Source organism: Lonchura striata, chromosome 1A (assembly GCF_050655825.1).
Source record: "Lonchura striata isolate lonStrDom1 chromosome 1A, ASM5065582v1, whole genome shotgun sequence".
In the NCBI taxonomy this organism is placed as follows: domain Eukaryota; kingdom Metazoa; phylum Chordata; class Aves; order Passeriformes; family Estrildidae; genus Lonchura; species Lonchura striata.
Genome location: NC_140741.1, coordinates 26,583,217 through 26,600,844, shown reverse-complemented (window position 1 = coordinate 26,600,844; position 17,628 = coordinate 26,583,217). Strand labels below are relative to the sequence as shown.

Below are 17,628 nucleotides of genomic sequence, written 5' to 3'. Positions count from 1 at the left end.
GTGGAGAGGGCTCTGGAAGAGCTCTTGGTACACCTGCAGTGCTGCTTCATTTGGAATAGCAAGACAAACCTGGGTCAGCTTTTTTCTGAAGGGATGCTGGAGAACTGAAGGGCCTCTGAGGTGATACAGAAAGCTGGTGAACACCCCCAAGTGAAGATATGGAGGAGACAGGGGTTGTTGGTGTCAGACAGCAGACTGGGAGAGTATGGTGGGAGGAAATAAAATTATGAGACATATGAGGATATCTGTCCTTCCTTTCCTCATCACCTAGGAGTGAAGGAAAGCACAGTGAAATTAAAGTGTCTTGGATTTAGGTTCACAGGGTTGAACTGTGGCGGTCTAAGCATCAGAATTTGTCAGGTCCAAGAATTTAGAAAGGTTCATAGTGGATTTGTGTGTTTTGTGGAGAACAAGAGTACCTCAATGAGCTTTAACTGAGGATGAGCCCAGTTTTGGAGCCTGAACCTGCAGGTTCAGTCTTCAGAGCCTACATTAGTCTGCAACTCATAGCAGCAAATAAGAAAATTGAGACAGGAGTACATTGTCTCTCATTTGTCTGCTTTGATTTTTTCCCACCTTTTCTCCCCCAAATTCCAGTGATGTTTTTTCCTGGGAGCCTGTGTGGACATTTTTCTGATCTGGAATGGTTATTCCCTTGTGTACATCTTACCTGCTGGGACACAAGCAGTGAAATTCTGTTCATGTCTAATCATATTGAAGTCCACAGTATGAAGGAGAATTTTCATCCTCTGAGTTTGAAATCAGTTCTGGGGAAAACCAAACCCCAGCCCTGCCACAGAAAAGGTGCAAACCCACCTAAACTCTTGATATTGCCTCAGATCAGAAACCTAACCTGCAAAGTATTCCTGGGAGATTGAACATGCTTCCATCTTCCGCCTGAATTACAGATGCAGGAATCAGTGCCAGGATAATAGGGTACCTAGCAAACTTTCTAATTTCCAGCTCAGGTTGGAGCCTAGAATTAAAAACCTGCTGGGGCTGAAGGGAGAAGAGAAATCCTGAGCCTATGGAAACCCTGAAATCTTATTTGATTACTTCCTCCTCTCTTCAGTGTAAGGACCTAAGTCTACAAACATATCTTCCCCATCCCTCAGCATTCCCTATCTAGGAGCATGGTCCCAGTTCTTGGTCTTTTTTGTTTCTTTTTTTTTTCCCCCTTTCATTCTGAGTCCATGATATAGGATGCTGAAATCTTCAACAGTTTGGCTAACTTAGCTTGTTTGATTTCTAGCTATTTGTGTGTAGCCACAAATGTGTGTGTAACTACAGACAAATCCCAGACTCTCTGGAAGTATGTCTTCTTCCTGGACAGCCCATGAGGTGTGAACAGAATGACTACTTGCACAGGGAAATAGATAAAAAACCACTGGGGATCATGTTTGCATGCTGCTCTTTGCTGGATCTCTGTGAGCTCTCTTGTATTCTTAGAGGTGTGATTTGTTTCGGTAGGTAGCTTGGAGCTGCACCCACCGCAGGTGACGTGGATAGAGTGGGAGCAGCCAGGCTTGTGTCCCAAGAGACCTGGGGTCAGTATCACACCTTTCCACATGGTTAAAAGTTCCTGTGAGGCCAGAGGGAACTTTGGCAGTGTGTCAAAGCTGACATCACCACAGCCCCTGCAAACCTCTGGGCTGGAAGCAACATTTCAACACCTCTCCTGGAATCCAGGAGCTGGGGACTGTGGGGGCTGAGAGACACTGACGTCACCCATGCTGTGTGCCAGCAACCCCAAGGCTTTGGAGATGGCTTGATCATCACTACTCTATTACAGCACCTAAAAAGACCTCTGGGATCAAAAGATGATTGCATCTCTCTGCTCTATTACAGCAGCCAATGAACCTCCAGGGCCAAAGGATAAATGCACCATCGCTGGAGTATTACAGCATTTAGAAACCTCATTCACTGACTCACAGCTGTCTGACCCCTCCACCACAACCACTTTCAATTTGTCTCGGCACCCAGCCACCTTCTCTGCTGAGGTGTAGCTGGATAATCCTTGTGCTTTTACAGTGCCTGCCTGTGTGCAGCTCTGAGGTGAGACCACACTGTCTTCTCACTTATTTTGGTACTGGGGGAGCACTGGTGTTGTGATGCATTTGCCAGACATTTACTCTATGAATGCGGCAAAGCAGCACTGAAATAAACCACTTCCCTTTAACACAGCATCTGTGAACCTCTGGTACTGCTTTGCTGTGAGGTGATCTGCTCCTGCCTGATACAGGGAGGGGGCTCTTCTCAGACTCTTAGAGGTGTTTCAGAAGACAGCTCAGCCCTTGCCAAGGGCCGTGTTGTACCAGCAACTCGAGCTTACTAATGGCAAGGGGGATACTTCAAATGTCTGGTCAGTGATCCTGGCATTTAGAAAGATTTATTAATTTCTCAGACACCCTAGAGAGGTGGAGTTCTGTCATGTTATGAACCTGACTTGTAGATTCTGGGGAAAATCCTAAAAGCTTTTGGTAATAGAGGTTTTAGTGAGTTTAATGCCGATGGAATTAAAAGTCTCTAGGCACTCGTTGTGAATGGATTTACACTGGGGAGATTAGAAAAGGGAAAACATTATTGGTGTCCAGGAAACTCGGGAGAGCAGCTGTCAGCTGGTTTAGATGGAAAGTTCCCCAGTGGGCAGGTGCCCTGGCAGGCAGACAATGCACACGCACCCCCCGTGGGGCTGGCTCGCACGCTCATGGGCTGGGGACACGTCCCATGGCCACTGTGGGCATCTCACATGTGAACATTCACAATAGGATGTTTGCATTCACCGGTTTTATGGACACACTGAACAGGCTTTAACGCAGGAATGGTCTCTTCATTTTGGCTGGCATCTCTTACACAAAGACCCATATGCCTCACTTAGGGGCTGCTGGCCTTTCCCAGCATGTTCATTACTGTTCACTCCTGCTGAGGAGCATGGAGAAGAAATACCTGCCCTCCTCCCTGCCCACAAACACACCACTCTGTGCAAAGCAGTCTCTCGTTCATGGATAGGCCTTTTACAGCCCCCCTTTCTTCCCAGCAGAAAAGCACCTGGTGTGTAGCTGTGAAATGCAACAATGTAGCACAGTTAAAGTAAACACTGTGCAAGATCCTTGTGGAAAAATTTTGTGAGGTTTAATCATTTCGGAGTAAATTTTGGCCAACTCACAAAATCCACCATTTTCAACTTGTCTTGGAGGCCCGGGGAGGCGTCTCTATATTGGCCAACTTCTGCTCCTTTTCTCCAGGCCTCAGTGTTTGCAACTGCTGGAGAAAGAATCCTGGAGGCAGATGGTTCTTCCCTGTCCCCTTGGACAAGTACGGCATGATCCTGGAGGTTTGGCCTTTCTTGGACTTCCCTGCAGAGGCTGGGTTGCTAAGACTGTGCTCTTTGCTCAGGGATCAGAGAGGCAACAGAAGAAAAGACACCAAGAGACCTATGGGGAGAATGAGAAAGGTTACAGCTTTAAGTACATGAGCTGGTTATGCTCCTCTCGGGAAGGCTCCAAGAGATGCTGTTCCCCTTGTTATTTCTCTCCAAAGTCTGTATCACTTGTTGGTGCACCTTTTTGAGAGCAAAGATCAGGGTTCATCCACCCTGGCCTTCTTTTTAAGTGGTAGATCATCAAACTGAGGACTCAATTAAAATCCTGTTTTGCAGATCTCTATTTCCTCTGCCACAGAGGAGAACTCACTGGGTGATCAGGCTTTATTAAAGCAGGGAACTCCTTGCCCCAGGGAAGATGGGCAGACAGGAGAGCTGGTACCCTGCCAGGGCATGGAGGCAATAACCTGACTTTATCAACTGAGCGCTCACAATCAAGCCAAGAGCAGAGTTACACCTTCTTTGTAGGGTGAAGACAATGCCTTGTCCACAACACAGAGAGGAGTGCTGGGATTCATGCCATTCCTCTTCTTCCTGCACAGCATGGATTACTGCCTGTTGACTCTGGGGTCAGGGTGAGAGGGAAAGGCTGCTGGAGTGGTTGATATGCCCTCAAAACAAGGTGTCAGATGTTGAGTAGCAGGGGCAGGGCAGACACAATGTCTCTGGTGGCCCACCCAGTGAGTGGGTAGGTGCCACCAGGGTGCCCACACACAGGGAGGAGGTGGGAGAGAGGAAACAGCTAGGAAAGAGGATCAGTAGTCTCAATGCCTCTCCAGGTGGCCCTTCTTGTGCTGGAAAAAGGTGGTGGGAGTGCAGAGAGTTAGGGAAGGAAGAAAGGGAGTGTAGATGCTCTGCTGGCAAGCTGGCACCCCTCAAAGTGGTGTGGAGCCAGCAAGCATTGTAGCCATCGGCCCGTGGCCCTGGGCTTGCCTTCATCAGATGGGAGATGCAACTTTGAGAGAAGGGGATTTTTAAGTAAAGAATAGAAGCAAAAATATTAATATGGTGATTGGGGCTATGGCAATGCACAGTGAGCTCTCAGCAGCAATATTTCTGCAGGAACTGGAGCTGCCCCTGGAGCTGTGGGCCTAATCTGTGGTGGGGAGGGGAGAAATCTGTTGCTGTGACCACTGATCCTAGGAAGGTGCCTGAGCTGGCACTCCTGATGATCCACTTGTCCTGCAAATGTGTTGATCTGCTGGGCGTGCAGGCACCTGCCTTTAGATGGGTGCAGAGCCAGGCTGGGCTCACTTCTGCTCAGGCTGCACTGGCACTGACAGCACCTGTGGATATCAGCAAGGAGATCCACTCTGGAATCTGCTTTGCAAATCGCACTGCAAAAATGTTTTTGTTCTTTCTGCATCCTGTGTGAAAGAGCTTCTATCCCACCATCGCCTTTCTTAAGGCATCTCAGTTTCTGTCAATTTATCCACAAGTACAAAGAGAACACGAGTGCAGGTGGTCCCCCCATGCCAGACAGCTGTGCTGGCTGTTGTAATCAGCTCGTTCAGGCAGGATGTGTTCACCCCCTCTAAACAGTAGTCATTGTCTATTCCCAGGCAGAACAGTGCTTCTAGAGGACATCTAGCACAACTAACTCATCATGACAACCAGCAGCAACTTCAGGCTGCTTTCAGAGAGCTGTTTGTGGAATCACCTCAGCCCTTTAGCACAAGATGTACACTTGCAGCAAGCCCTGCCACTACAGAAGAGAGCGGCTTGTGCTTCCTGCGAGTCCTGTGTCCCCAGCAAATGCTAGCCCATGACTAACGTGTTCAGTGCTGACAGGTCAGCGTGAGATGGGAGAAAGGGGATCTTTATCTCAGTGGGATCACTGAGAGCAAACGGGCTTTGCAGCAGTAAGGATGTGATGAAGTTGTCAGCTGCAAAAGACTGTACGTGGTCTTAAGGCCGTAGATGGGGGCAGGCTCATAAACACCTGATGGGTCACATTCAAGCTTACCTGGAGATGGGAAAAGTTATTTGAGGGCAATCGCTAGGATTTTCAGGATCTGTCAGTTGCTTTCTGGGGATGAGAAAACCTGGCACATTCCTGTTGGGACTGACTAGTAGAGATTCCAAGACCTTCATCTGCATGATTAACAGGGTTTATGCTCGCTGTTTTCTCAGGGACTGTCCTGTGTGTGAAACTGTAGCTTTGCCACAGAGCACTAGGCTGAAGAGTGTAGTGGAGGCTGAGTGCACCTGTGATTTATGGGAAGATTACAACCTTGACTGCATAGCCACGTGGATGTCAGCATGGTTTATATTATCTGCACCACGGTGGCATGCTACATTCTCACAACATGCAGAGGGTGAGAAGGGGCAGACTTTTCAGAGGGAGCTGCCTCTGGGCATTGCTATTTTTTACTTCATCCTTGGAGCTGGTGAGCCTGGTAGTGTTGCAGGGTGACATGTATGAAGAAACCTGACACCAAGCTAGAGGACCTATGAGGCTGCATCATGATATAGCCAACAAAGTGATCTGCTTGCTGTTGCTTTGATGTGATCATATGACAGTTTGATGCTTTATTCAAAGCACTGGTTACAACTTCCTTACCCTTCTTTCCCAAGCACTTTGAGGCCAACTAATTTATTAATAAATTAGAGGGATTAAAATAAACAGTGCTTTGAAAATCATTAGGCATCCCAAATGCCTGGAAACAAACAGCAGTTGAAGTAAAAATACAAAATGCAAATAGGCTAAGAACTGGGCCATAAAATATTGTATCCTAGCCCTGGGGCAGCTCTAGAAAGAAAAACTGTGTTTTTTCCTTCGCGTCTTTGGTTTGGGACAAAGAAAATAGTACTGGGTTCTGTGAATGAAGAATAGTCCCTGCTCCAATTCCTGCAGTGGTACAGAGCCTGCCCCACCAGTGGCTTTACTGTCTGCAGAACAGATATGTGGGGAGATGAGGCCACAAGCACCAGCTAAGGGGCTGGAGCTAAGGCAAGATCTGAAGGCTACAGACTGAGGACCATCTGGGTGAGCAGCTGTCCTAGGCAACTCCTTCTGCTACTCTTGGTCCTGACCCTCACCCTCCAGGCACTGCATACCCAATTCTTTCCTCCTCTCAGCTCACTGCCTTTCTCACTCCAGCTCCTCTTTCCCTCTCTGAAGACCCAGAGACTGACACAGCCAATTCATGCAGCATCCAGCTCAGCATCCAGCTGAGCCCCTGCCTTGGTGGCCACACAAGAAGGAATGCTGGCTGCTGCCAGAGTAATGACAGACTACTTTACACAATGACCTTTCCTCGTTCTGCATCCTGGCTGGGGTGATGCATTTATTATTGCCAGCTGCCTTTTTCTTGTCAATCTGTGCCAGTTCACAGACAGTGCTATAACACCACTGTCCCAGTGAGGAAACATAGTCCCCAAGGACGTCACAAAGGGTACAAACAGTGGTTGAAGGTATGGGTGATTATCTGATTGCTGTGTTATTCTGAGTGAGGTTTATATGGGAATTACTTGGGAAAGGAAGCTTTTGAAAAATGCATCAGAGCAACATGCATGTCTTTGATGTGTTTAAAAACTGGTGTGGTCGTGCTTAAGAAGTGGAAGTAATGAGGGCAATCAGTCTTGGCTCAGTAGGATGATTTTTAGACTGGAGAAATGTGAAGGAATCACAACTGACTGATGTTTCCGCCCAGCAGAGAAGAAGGAGATCCAGTTTTCTAGGCAGTTGTTGGAGGTTCTCTGTTGGTGAATGAGATATTCACCACGTTCAAGACTGAATCCTATCCATACTTGGAGAAGACTGTGTATTTGTGAGGAGGAACAGGAGTTCAGCTGTGAGAAGTCTGCCTGATTCAGGAATTGCCTGGACCATCTTGAGTTTCTCTTGCATGACAGACTTCTCAGGCATCACTGGCCAGGGAGAAAGCAATGAAAGAAAGCTGGTCTAGGAAAAGGCAGAGCCTGTCTGATAATTGAATACCTCTCCCTGCCTGGCCAGCATGCTGCAAGTGGAAGGCATCATGAGGCCAAGTGCCTGCCACTGCCAAGGGACTTCTCCCCTCCACACAGTCACTGGGATTTCTAATCCAGGCTGTATTGGACAATGCTGTCATGTTAGTAATGGTATAACTCTCTTAGCAGTCTACCGGTGTGACAGAGTCACAAAGGGAACAGTGTAGGCTGAATATGCACTCATGCTTGCTAAGCCTGTAATCCCAGCTTTTATTTTCTCTCCCTCTTTTCATGTTTTTCATTTTCATTTTTATTCTTTTTTTTTTTAATAATAAGTTCAAACTTAATAAGAGTGATTCACTAGTTGCCTTTTTATCTGTCTTTGGCATGGTGTCCAATTTGGATTGCACAGGGCAGAAAGGTGAGGTGCAGAAGGAGAAGGAAGACCTGGGAGATAAAGGGGAAAGCTGGAGAGTGTTCCTGTTTCCTCTCTCCACAGAAACTAAGGCTGGTGTCTTTCTGTGAACCTGAATGTCTTGGTTGTTTTTCCCCCTGTGGTCAGAAGAGGGATGATGCTCTGTTCTCCCATTTGATTTTGATATTTTGTGGGTTTCCTTGTAAAGGTTTAGCAGCTGTAAGCAGCTGATGGGAAGTGTTTTTGTGGTCTGTGAGATGGGTGGAGGCAGGCCTATGGGTGCCCTGAACTTGTCTGGCCTGGCTGTTGTGCTTGGATGAGGCAAGTGTCAGTGGTGGAGCTAAGCCCTTCCAAGGCTGTGTCTTGCAACTGCATCTGAGAATGTGCCTGTACCTTCTTGTGGCTGATATGTTTTCTCTGCAGATCCTAGCAGACCCCAGATGTTCCTCAGCCCAGGCAGCTTCAAGACCTAATGTAGGGCTAATTCTAGCATCATAATGTGTTTCTGCATCCAACCCCCTTTTGATTCTGCCTGCCTAGGAAACTGACCACCTCTCTTCTCAGAAACCGCTCAGGCTGCTCAGCAAGATTCACCATTTTCTTACTACTGCTGGGCAGTAGTAAGAAAAAACAAGGAATTTCTGTATACACACGTGGAGCCTGTTGCCCAAGAGCTGCTGTTAAGAATTGCCTTGCACTGCCCTTCTCGCTCTGGGCAGTCACTGGCCTCAGCCACACTTCAGCCAGTTTCACCCCAGGTGCTTCTCCCAGGGTGAGCCTCCTCCCTCCTTGTCTCCTGCGACAGGCACAGCCCTGCTGAACTGCTCTGGGCTGCAGGTGGCTGTGCTTGTGGCCGGGTGACACTGAACATGGCAGACATGGAGCAGGTCATCCGGAATAAGCAGTTAAATGTGGGCTGCTGCATAGGAGGATAGTGAACAGGAGAGGGCAGAAAGGTTAGAAAAACTAGCTTTAGTTTAGTTAAAATGAAACCATTGCGGAGCAGCATTAGAGTAGTATTGAAAACCTTCTGCTTCACCTTGGTTAAATAATGTGTACTTGTGATTCATTGTGGCTGGACTGATCCTGACTCCCAAAGACCTGTGTCCAGGTCACCCATGTGTGGTGCTGAGACTGCCTGGCATAGAGAAGACAGCTCTGTCTGAAACCAAGGGAAGCTCTGGGGCATTCTGGCAGCTTGTGGGGTGGTAAGTGATGGCAGGCAACATGCTGTCATGCAGGATCAGTGAAACACTGCTCATCTCTCAAGCCGTCTGCTTTTCTTGCTCTTTGTGAGCCACTTCTCACCTCTCCTTTTCATGTGCTTATATCACCTCTCTTTTCTTTCCCTCACTTTCTCTGTGTGGTGCATGGCACACAGAGATAACCTTCTATTCTCTCTTTTCTCTTCCTCACCACCTTTCTCACTCATCCTTTCTTCGTGTCTCTCACTAACACTCTCTTGCTTGCCCTGCCAATTTATTCTTCTCTATCCTCCCACACTCTGTCCCCGTTTTATCAATCTCAGCACAGTCCTGTTTCTCACCAGAGCTGCTGTTTCATGTTTACTCTGGTGGAGGGAGGGCAGGCAGGTGTGAGGATAAGGTAACAGGTAGGAAGCAGGAGAGCTGAACTGAGACCTCCTTTGGTGACCATGGCTGAGTCACGTCACCCATTCTGTAGCCTGGCTCCTTTCCTGTGACACGGGAACACTCAGCTACGAGTGAATCTGCAATGCTTAGAGGTTGTAGGGCCAAGGTCTGTGAAGCTCCTGGAAGTGGGCTAGAGCTCTTTGGGTGCAGTTTTTGTTTGTCTCTGGCGCCCAGCTAAGCCCTTGTGTCCAAACTGACACGATGGAGGCACGTTCCCAGCCCTGCTGGTTGTCCTATTCTCAAAGTCTGCCCCATCCACACTTTCCTACAAAATAACCCCAAGGGATGAAGTTGAGAAGGCCCAGCTATGGAGTTTTGATCTGCAGTGATCCAGAGCTTTGACCCTGCAAATCCCTGGAGACTAATGGCAAATCCTGTTACTATAGGTGCTACCTTTGTAATTACACCGATTTTGTTCTCCAATTACACGTTTTTCTTCTTTTCTTCCTCTCTGCTTTCTACCTTTGCATACCAGAGCCTGCCTTGCCTGCTGGTTGCTGAGGGCTGGCCCGGAGCTGCCAGATGCTTGCACCTTCTCAGCTCTCATGGGTAGGAGTTGCTATGGGAGACAGCGAGAAAGAAAAAGTGCCTTCCCCAGCAGCACTAGGAGCTAGAAGTCTTCCATTGAGTGGAGAACACCCCCCTCTTGTGCTCCTTCCTCCCCTCAGCCCCCCTTTAGAGAGCACTCTGCAGAAAGCTGCCTTTGAAGCCCCTTAATTAGTGTCCCGTGTGTCCTGAACGGAGCCCTTCATTACCACCAGCAAGAGGCATAAATTGGCATGTGTTTCAGGTTTGGGCTCAGCGCCAGAATTTTGTTCCAGTCCCCTCCCTCCAAACCTCTCCAGCTTCCCCCCTCCGTGACACACGTGTGCACACACACATTCACTCTCTGTCACAGAAAAACACACACACATGCACACACAAGGGGCCCTGACAAAAAAGAGACATCCCCTTTCCATCATCCCACATTTCAGAGAAAAAAAAACAATGACAGAGGTCGCTCTGTTCCCTGCCTCCCCACGGCTTGCTCTTGGCTCTGCTGACCCTTTAGCATATGCAACTGCAGGTTGGGGGTCATTATCAGCCCTAGAGTATCTCTCACAGCCTGTGGATGTGCTCAGAGGGTGCTAATTAGTGAGAGAAGGGCTGATTAGGTTATAAATTAAGTGTTTATTCTATTGGGGTTTTTTCTTTTTTTTTTTTTTTTTTTTTTTTTTTTTTTTTAATATGTATGTGTGTAAAAATAGTGAGGCCAGATGGAGTCTCAGGAATAATGAGAGAAAAGGCAGCCAGGAGTCAAGGGGGGTGAATCTGTATCCTGTCTCACCTCTCCTGCACACCCTGGGTGGACAGGCATTCTGCAGACTCACAGCACTCCTGCAGCACACCAGCAGCCACCACACATTCCCTGTCGCTGTCCTTGTTGGGATCCAGCTGGACATCTCCTCTCTGCACAATGTTCTCTAGAAGCTTTTCATACCTGGAGAGCCTCTTACATCCATCACCTCATCTTTTCCAGCTCAGCCTTAGTTCCTTGTTCCCCACCCTCCCCCACACTTTTTTAATCTCAGTGTCACAATTAGCAGCAGCCAACAGGTTCCTGGCACCAACAGCCTTTCAGTGACACCCTTTGTCCTGCTGGTGTCTCACCCCAAGTGTGCTGTCTTCATCGAGAAACCCTGCCTCACAGGCTCTTGCTTGGCCAGACTGAGGAAATTCAGTCTATCTCTGCCATGGACTTTGTCCCTCCTTTGCAAAAGTTGCAACAGAGAACCCCCAAAGCTGATTAGGAGTCTGATTTCCAGGAACTCCAAAGTCTCTATGCCTGAGCAAAACATGTCCTTGTCCTGTTATGTGGCTTTTTTTCCCTGCACCTATGCTATATTCAGCTTTTTATGGACTGTGGGATGAGGAAGAGCAGATAATAGTATGGCTGAATGGCAACTTTGTCTTGCTGCAAGGCTGTTCTGTGCTTCCAGTGCTGCAGGGAAAGCTTTGGCACCATGAGGGGCAGTTGGAAAACTGCCTGCCTTCCACTTAACCCAAAGTAGGTCTCTGGGGCCAATATTTTGGATGCAGTGGACATGGTACCTTTCTCCAGAGGCCAGTGTTTAGGTTGAGGATACTCAGGTTCCAACAGGCTGGAGGAGAGGGAAGGAAAGAGGCTGTACTGCTCTGTGCTCTATAACTTGCTTCCTGGGGTGGGAATTGTGCTGGCAGACTCATGAGTTCACACAGTTGGAAGCTGGTGTCTGCAGCAGGCCAATTTATGTGACCTGAGGGCTCACTCTGATGTTGGCAGTGAAGGCCATCTCTCCCAACTGGGGCTATGACTGTTGAGAAAGGGCTGAGTTTGTTTTGTTGATCAGCTTGGGGAGTGTGTGTCGGGGGAGGTAAGAACTTGTCACTACGATGTGCTGGAGGAGTATTTGCAGGGAGGAGGATTTGCCCAGGAACCAGTGGGGGGATTGTGATCCCCTAGAATCACAGCTCACTGGGACATGTGGGTCTGACAGCAGAGGAGATTCTCTTCCTGACACTAGGGGGGCCCGAGACTCTTAGCTGCATTTCAGAACCCAACTACAAAGTGTCTGGTGCGCTGGAGCTTTGTACCTATGAAATAAGAAGTCCAGCTTTTTTTAAGGGTGGGAGAGCAGCTGAGGATCTCCAGCTACAGGGATGTACTTGTGGTGGGAAGGGAGGCCACATGTGTGTGCTGGTGTTCCTTGGGCTGTGTGCTGTCAGTAGGACTGCATGCATGACTGCTTGGCTGTTGCCTGAGAGGAGGGTGTATTTGTCTGGGTACAATTCAGACCTCATTCCCTTTTCATTGCATCGGTGCTTTTTTACCATGTGGCTCCTGTAAGAGCCAAACAAACAAACAAACAAACACACACACGGGAATCCAAACTCCCTATTACCACCACATTGCAGATGCAGCCTGGTTTGGCCTGTATTTCTCCTGTTGCCACAGCAACGGTAAGCCAGGGAGTAAATCAGAATATCCTCTCTGGTGCTCAACACCCCCATATGGCAAAATAAATGACAGTGTGGAAAGCCTGGTCTGTCTCCCCTACTTCTCCTTCCCAACTCCTGTTCAGCAGAGACTCTCCAGAGACCTCTCATATCCTGTCAGACCCCAAGGAGCTCACAAACTTCCTCCATAGGGGATGAGGGAACACCACCTCTGCTGTGACCATCAATCCCCCCTATTCTCTCCTCCAGCCGCTGCGTCTCCCGTGGAGGGTGATTAGGTCTGAATCAATACTCACTGTGCATGGTCTCAGCTCAGCTGGCTTTTAACAAGATGAGTCCCATCAGCTCCACTAAGGACCAAACAGCATCCAAATCAGGCTTAGCAACCTGCTTCTTGCTTCAGCAAACTCTGCTTACAGCTGGGAGAAACAGCCTTTGGAGAGGAGCAAAGCAATCAAAGCACATTTAGGACCAGGACTCCTGTCCAGCTGAGCTCAGAAATATGCTCACTGGGACAGCTGCCAAAAGGGCTCCACCAGCTACGCTTTGTGCTGGCCTTGGGCACTTCCAAAGTCAGCAATGTGCTTAGGAGAGAGATCTGTCTGCCCAGAAAGAAGAGTCCTTGGGAGGAGAGGACTGCCCCTGAGAACTAGTGTGTTGCAGTCCCCTGGAAGCAGGGGAGAAACTGGATTTGCATTTTCTACAGCAGCTCTTTCTATGTGCATCTTAGGTAGGATAATTCTAGCCCTAGAGGATGACCTGCATCCCTCTTTATTCCAGCAGCTGATTAGAGGGTATCTGTCACTTGTGCCTCCCCCAGCTTTGGCTGTGACTTCCTTCCTTAGGAATCTCACTGTGTTCTTTGGCTGGATTTCCTCAGAGAATCCGATTTATGGCTCCCCAGTGATTGCTAATGTGTAAATACTGTGTGCTTCAGTATGGCAATGTGAATGCCCTCGTGCATTGGAACTGTTAACCCTTCAGCAGCTGAAGATCCTCTCCCTGTTGTGAAAGCTGCTTTGCTTGACAGGGAGAATCCCAGCCTGGGATCATGGGATCTCAGTCTGGCTCTAGGCATGCTTGCAGATCGGTGCAGGAGGGTGGACCTGCAGGCCTCCTTAGGCTTCTGTAGAGGTGAAAGGATGAGGCAGGAGCACCCCAAAGAAAAGGCAAAAAGGGCCATTTCATGATTAAATGCTAGAGCACAGCAGCAGTGTAAAAATATACATATATCACAAGCCTTAATTAACACAGGCAAAGGGAAAAGGAGAAAAAAAGCCACTTTTTAAAGGTTTCACAGAGACTATAAACTGGCAGCACAGGAAAAAAATGTAATACATGCAAATTAATGGCATAAATTTAGGGTTACTTAACTTCACAAATGTTAACAAGCTCATAAAAAAAAAAGTTATTCTTTCTCAGTTTCCTGTCGCTGTTTGTTTAATTCTCTCTCTCGCTCTCTTTTTTAACTCTGTTGAGAAGATTATGTTTTCAGTATTCCTCCTAAATTAATTCTGCCTCTCTTTTCCTTCTCCCTCCCTCATCGCTGTCTCTTTCTCTGTACCTTCCTCTGTCTGCTTGCCTTCCTTCCCTGCCTATCTATCATATTCTTAATGTCCCCATCATCATAGTATCTACTCTTGGATACAGTACTGTCTCATTTCTCTCCCTAATTCCTTGCCTGGCTCTCCCCCACTCACACTCCACCCTTCTTCACAGCTCTCAGCCTGCTACCCTCTTCTGGATTGTATTTTTTTTTTTTACTTTTTCCTGTTTTTTTTGTTGGATTTATTTGTTTGCTTGTTTTTTGGTTTTTTTTTTTTTTTTTTGGTTTGGTTTGGTTTTCGTAGGGAGGGTTGCTTTTGGGGAGTGGTGGTGGTTTTTTGGGTTTTTTTGGTTTTGTGGGTCTTTTTTTGTTGTTGTTTGTTTCTTGGGTGGTTTTTGCTTTTTTTTTTTTTTATTTGTTTTTTCCTTTAGCAGTCTAGCAGTCAGTATAACTCCAGCCTGGTAATGCTATACACAACACTACCAATTTCCAAACATGCATTTTTTCCCTGCCGCTGGCAGACAAAGAAGGCAAGGAGCAAATTAAGTGGTCTCGGGCTGAACTGCTCGTTTATCAGGCATTGGAGTGGCTGCTTGTGGCTGCAGACTGCGTGGCTGGAGGCAGAGGTAGGGCTGTGTGGGCAGGCTGGCTTGGTACACCGCAGCCCCACTCTGAAACAGCTGTCACAGCTCCCCCAACACCATCCCTTTATCCGAGGCTCTGCCTCTGCACAATGGTGGATAATAAAGGGCACGGCAGCTCCTTGCTGAGCCTGGGAAGTCATGAGCCCCTGAGGTCACCGTGTCTCTGCTTCCCGCGTGTTTCTTGCTTTGCTTACAGATAAAACTAAGTTTAGAAAACTCAGGCAATTGCCAGTTTAGCTCTGCCAAAACTCATTTCTCCGGAAAGAGGACATACGCCTTTTGTTCTGCTTCTTTTTAAGCTACCAAGGACACCCCAAGTTGCATTACTTGTGACGTAACTTGTCCTGTCCGTGATGCTACAGCGTTCTGTTCTTAGGCTCTTGTTCTCATTGCTTAAAGGGAAGATGGGTAAAAAAAAAATCTTATTTTGACTTATGGACCAGACTGAGTCATAGGAAGACATCATTAAAAAAAAAGAGGGGGTGGATATCATCAGCTTTGGCCACAAGCCATCCTTGGAGCTTTCAAAGTTGCCTGTAAATATTGCTGCCAGCTCTGTTTCAGTATCAGAGACAGCAGTCCTGGCTAATAGCTTTTCTCCTTAGTGGCCCAATTCAGTATTTCAGAATGCTGGAGAGAAGAAGGGGAAGTCAGTGTTTTATTCAACATAGCAATCTCAGGAACAGGGAGGTGAAATTTCAAGATGGACTCCCCTGCAAGCAGTGAAAATAAGAAAATCCAAACAAGCAAAGGAAAAAAAATGGAAAAAACTGAATTTCTCAAAGCAAGAGGAAAGATGCTGGTGAGTGGGTAACAGAGAGGTTAGGAAGAGGAAGCACAGAGGGAGAATCTGTTGTGTTTGGAAGATGTGGGAACCATCAACACAGATGTTGCAGAAGAAAGCAATTGAGAAGCTGAATGGGACTTGCATGGGTTTACAGTTGGGTGCATGCTTAAGCGTGTTGCTAAATGGAGACCTGAATGAGTGAGAACAAGAAATAATCATGCGGGAGTCCCCGTGCAGAATCAGTCTCTGTCCAGATTGACATCACAGGCTTTCCCACTGATATAAAATGTTGCTTTTCCTGGGTAGGAAATGAGTCAGGGTGACTCCGGAGCTTAGGGCTTGGCCTATGCAGATTAAGAGGAGTAGCAAAGAATAAATAAAATATGGAATATGCAAGGGTGACTAAGGACTCAAAGAGAAGCAAAGAACTGTGGGGGAAGGAATAGGCCCACAGTGAGAAACAAGGAGGGGCTGCCAGTTTAATTGCTTTCTAGGGCTACATGGAGAGAGATTTAGGGGGATAAGCATCACTCCCTGGCCATGAAGTACCTATTACATGGGTTAGTGGGTAAGACATTGTGTGCCTGTATTAGCTGAGTAATGCTCCTTTGTTGTTTTTTTTTTTTTTGTCCTTTCAGCCCAGAAACAGTCTGAAGCAAAGTTTGTTTCTCACTGAAAATATTTGCAGCACCTATGAAATCAGAGGCCCAATAACAATTGCAGCCTCCATGTACTCTGCTACTGACAGCATTGGAAGGGTCAGAACAGAGAATAGATGGGAAAATAAGATGGAAAACTGGACTGAGAAAGAACAAGGGAAAGGATGGGGTGTTTTTTAAATTGAGCTGTCCCCCATTTTTGATTGCATCATAGCCTGAATTAGCTTTGGCCTACATAATTAAAATGGAAGATGTCAAGGTACCAGGAGGAAAAAGTATTTTGCTGGGTTATTTGCACGAATCATCTGTTCACTGCACAGCTGCTGTAGGAAATGCAACGCCATGAGTAGACATATATAATTGTGGAGATGGGGAATGAATAAACGTGTTTCAAAGAACAAGGAGAATTCTAAATGTCAGCAAAGGGGTATATGACTCACTCATTGGGAAAATACTATTATTGGATACGTAAGTAGGACTGCACAAAGCACTAAGAAGAGGGATGCTACTAGAAAAAAAGAAGAATTAATAAATGAAGGTAACATTTGGGTATGTGACAGTGAATGAATGAGGAGATGTGCTATAAATGCCATGAGCTATCACAGGGCTGGAGTGAAAGCAGAGAGAAAATGTCGGGTTGAGGATGGCAAAGGATGAAAAGAGAGAGATCATGGACGATGAGGAGAAGCATTGCTGGAGACTACTGAAATACAATGGAATGGATGAGTGTTTGTTATAAAACTACTTGGCTTTTGGCAGAATAATGGTGACAAAGAGTTTCTGTTCTACTGAGTTGGGAGTAAAGAAATAAATGAAGTGGGACTCCATGGGAGGAGAAGAAAATGGCTGTGCTGAAGAGACAGGAGGGGGCCCAAGACCCAGCTGGAACTCGTTTCTGCAGAGGAGTGTTAGGCTGTGATGGACATGTCGTATGGAGGAATCCCTCCCTGTTTTTCAAGAGGAAAAAGCGGTGTTTAAATGTAACAGATGATATTGTATAGATTACAGACATGGCTGAAATAAGCAGTGCAGGACCAAGGCATTTTGTGAGTTCAAGCCAGGCATTGACAATAATTAACTAATGCTCCCAGTGCAGTCAACAACATAGTTGCAGACTTTTTGAGTCCAGAACATAATGAACTTGAAACCTTTCAGTTGCCAAATCCTGGACACCATTCCAACAGACCCATCCCACATGTCTGGCTGGTCATCCTCACAGCCTGAAACGCTGTGTGCTAGTGCATCTGCCCAAAGGGAGACTGAGGAGTCCAGCCACTTCTGCAAATGGATTGGTCCTGTTTACAGCTAGGGCCAAGCGATCTCTAGTCCTGGAGGAGGAGATTTTCAGAGCCTCTAATTTGGGTCCAGCTGGGAGCAGTTCTTATTTTGGTTTTGAAACCCCAAATCCGCAGCAAGCTGCTTTTCTGGCTGTCTTGGGTTGATTGAGTTGGTAGAGAGACAGATGTAGGTGGATAATGGGAAAGGGGGTGGTAAGTGGCAGAGCTATTGCCTGAGTGAGAGAGAAGGATGCCGTGTAAGTACTGCCAGTCCCCATTCAGTGAGCAAGTAGTGAGTCAGGGGCAGATACTGAGTCAGCAAGAAGGCGGAGGGGTAGTGGGTGGGTAGAGCACCCTGGCTAACTCTGTGCAAAC

General features: G+C 47.3%; 1 protein-coding gene across 7 annotated transcripts in view; it reads left to right on the top strand.

The window, feature by feature from the left end:
• The window catches only part of ELFN2 (extracellular leucine rich repeat and fibronectin type III domain containing 2), a 57,964-nt gene that overhangs the window by 24,136 nt on the left and 16,200 nt on the right, over positions 1-17,628 (top strand). The window contains exon 3 of one of the 7 annotated variants that reach the window (XR_004147671.3): positions 15,956-16,394. The exons of 5 other annotated variants lie outside the window; for them this stretch is intronic. The gene's annotated coding sequence lies outside the window, so the exon portion shown is untranslated. Of the gene's footprint in view, positions 1-1,848; positions 1,986-15,955; positions 16,395-17,628 lie in introns of those variants that run through there. One more of the 7 variants, XR_014952010.1, reaches the window with a different exon arrangement.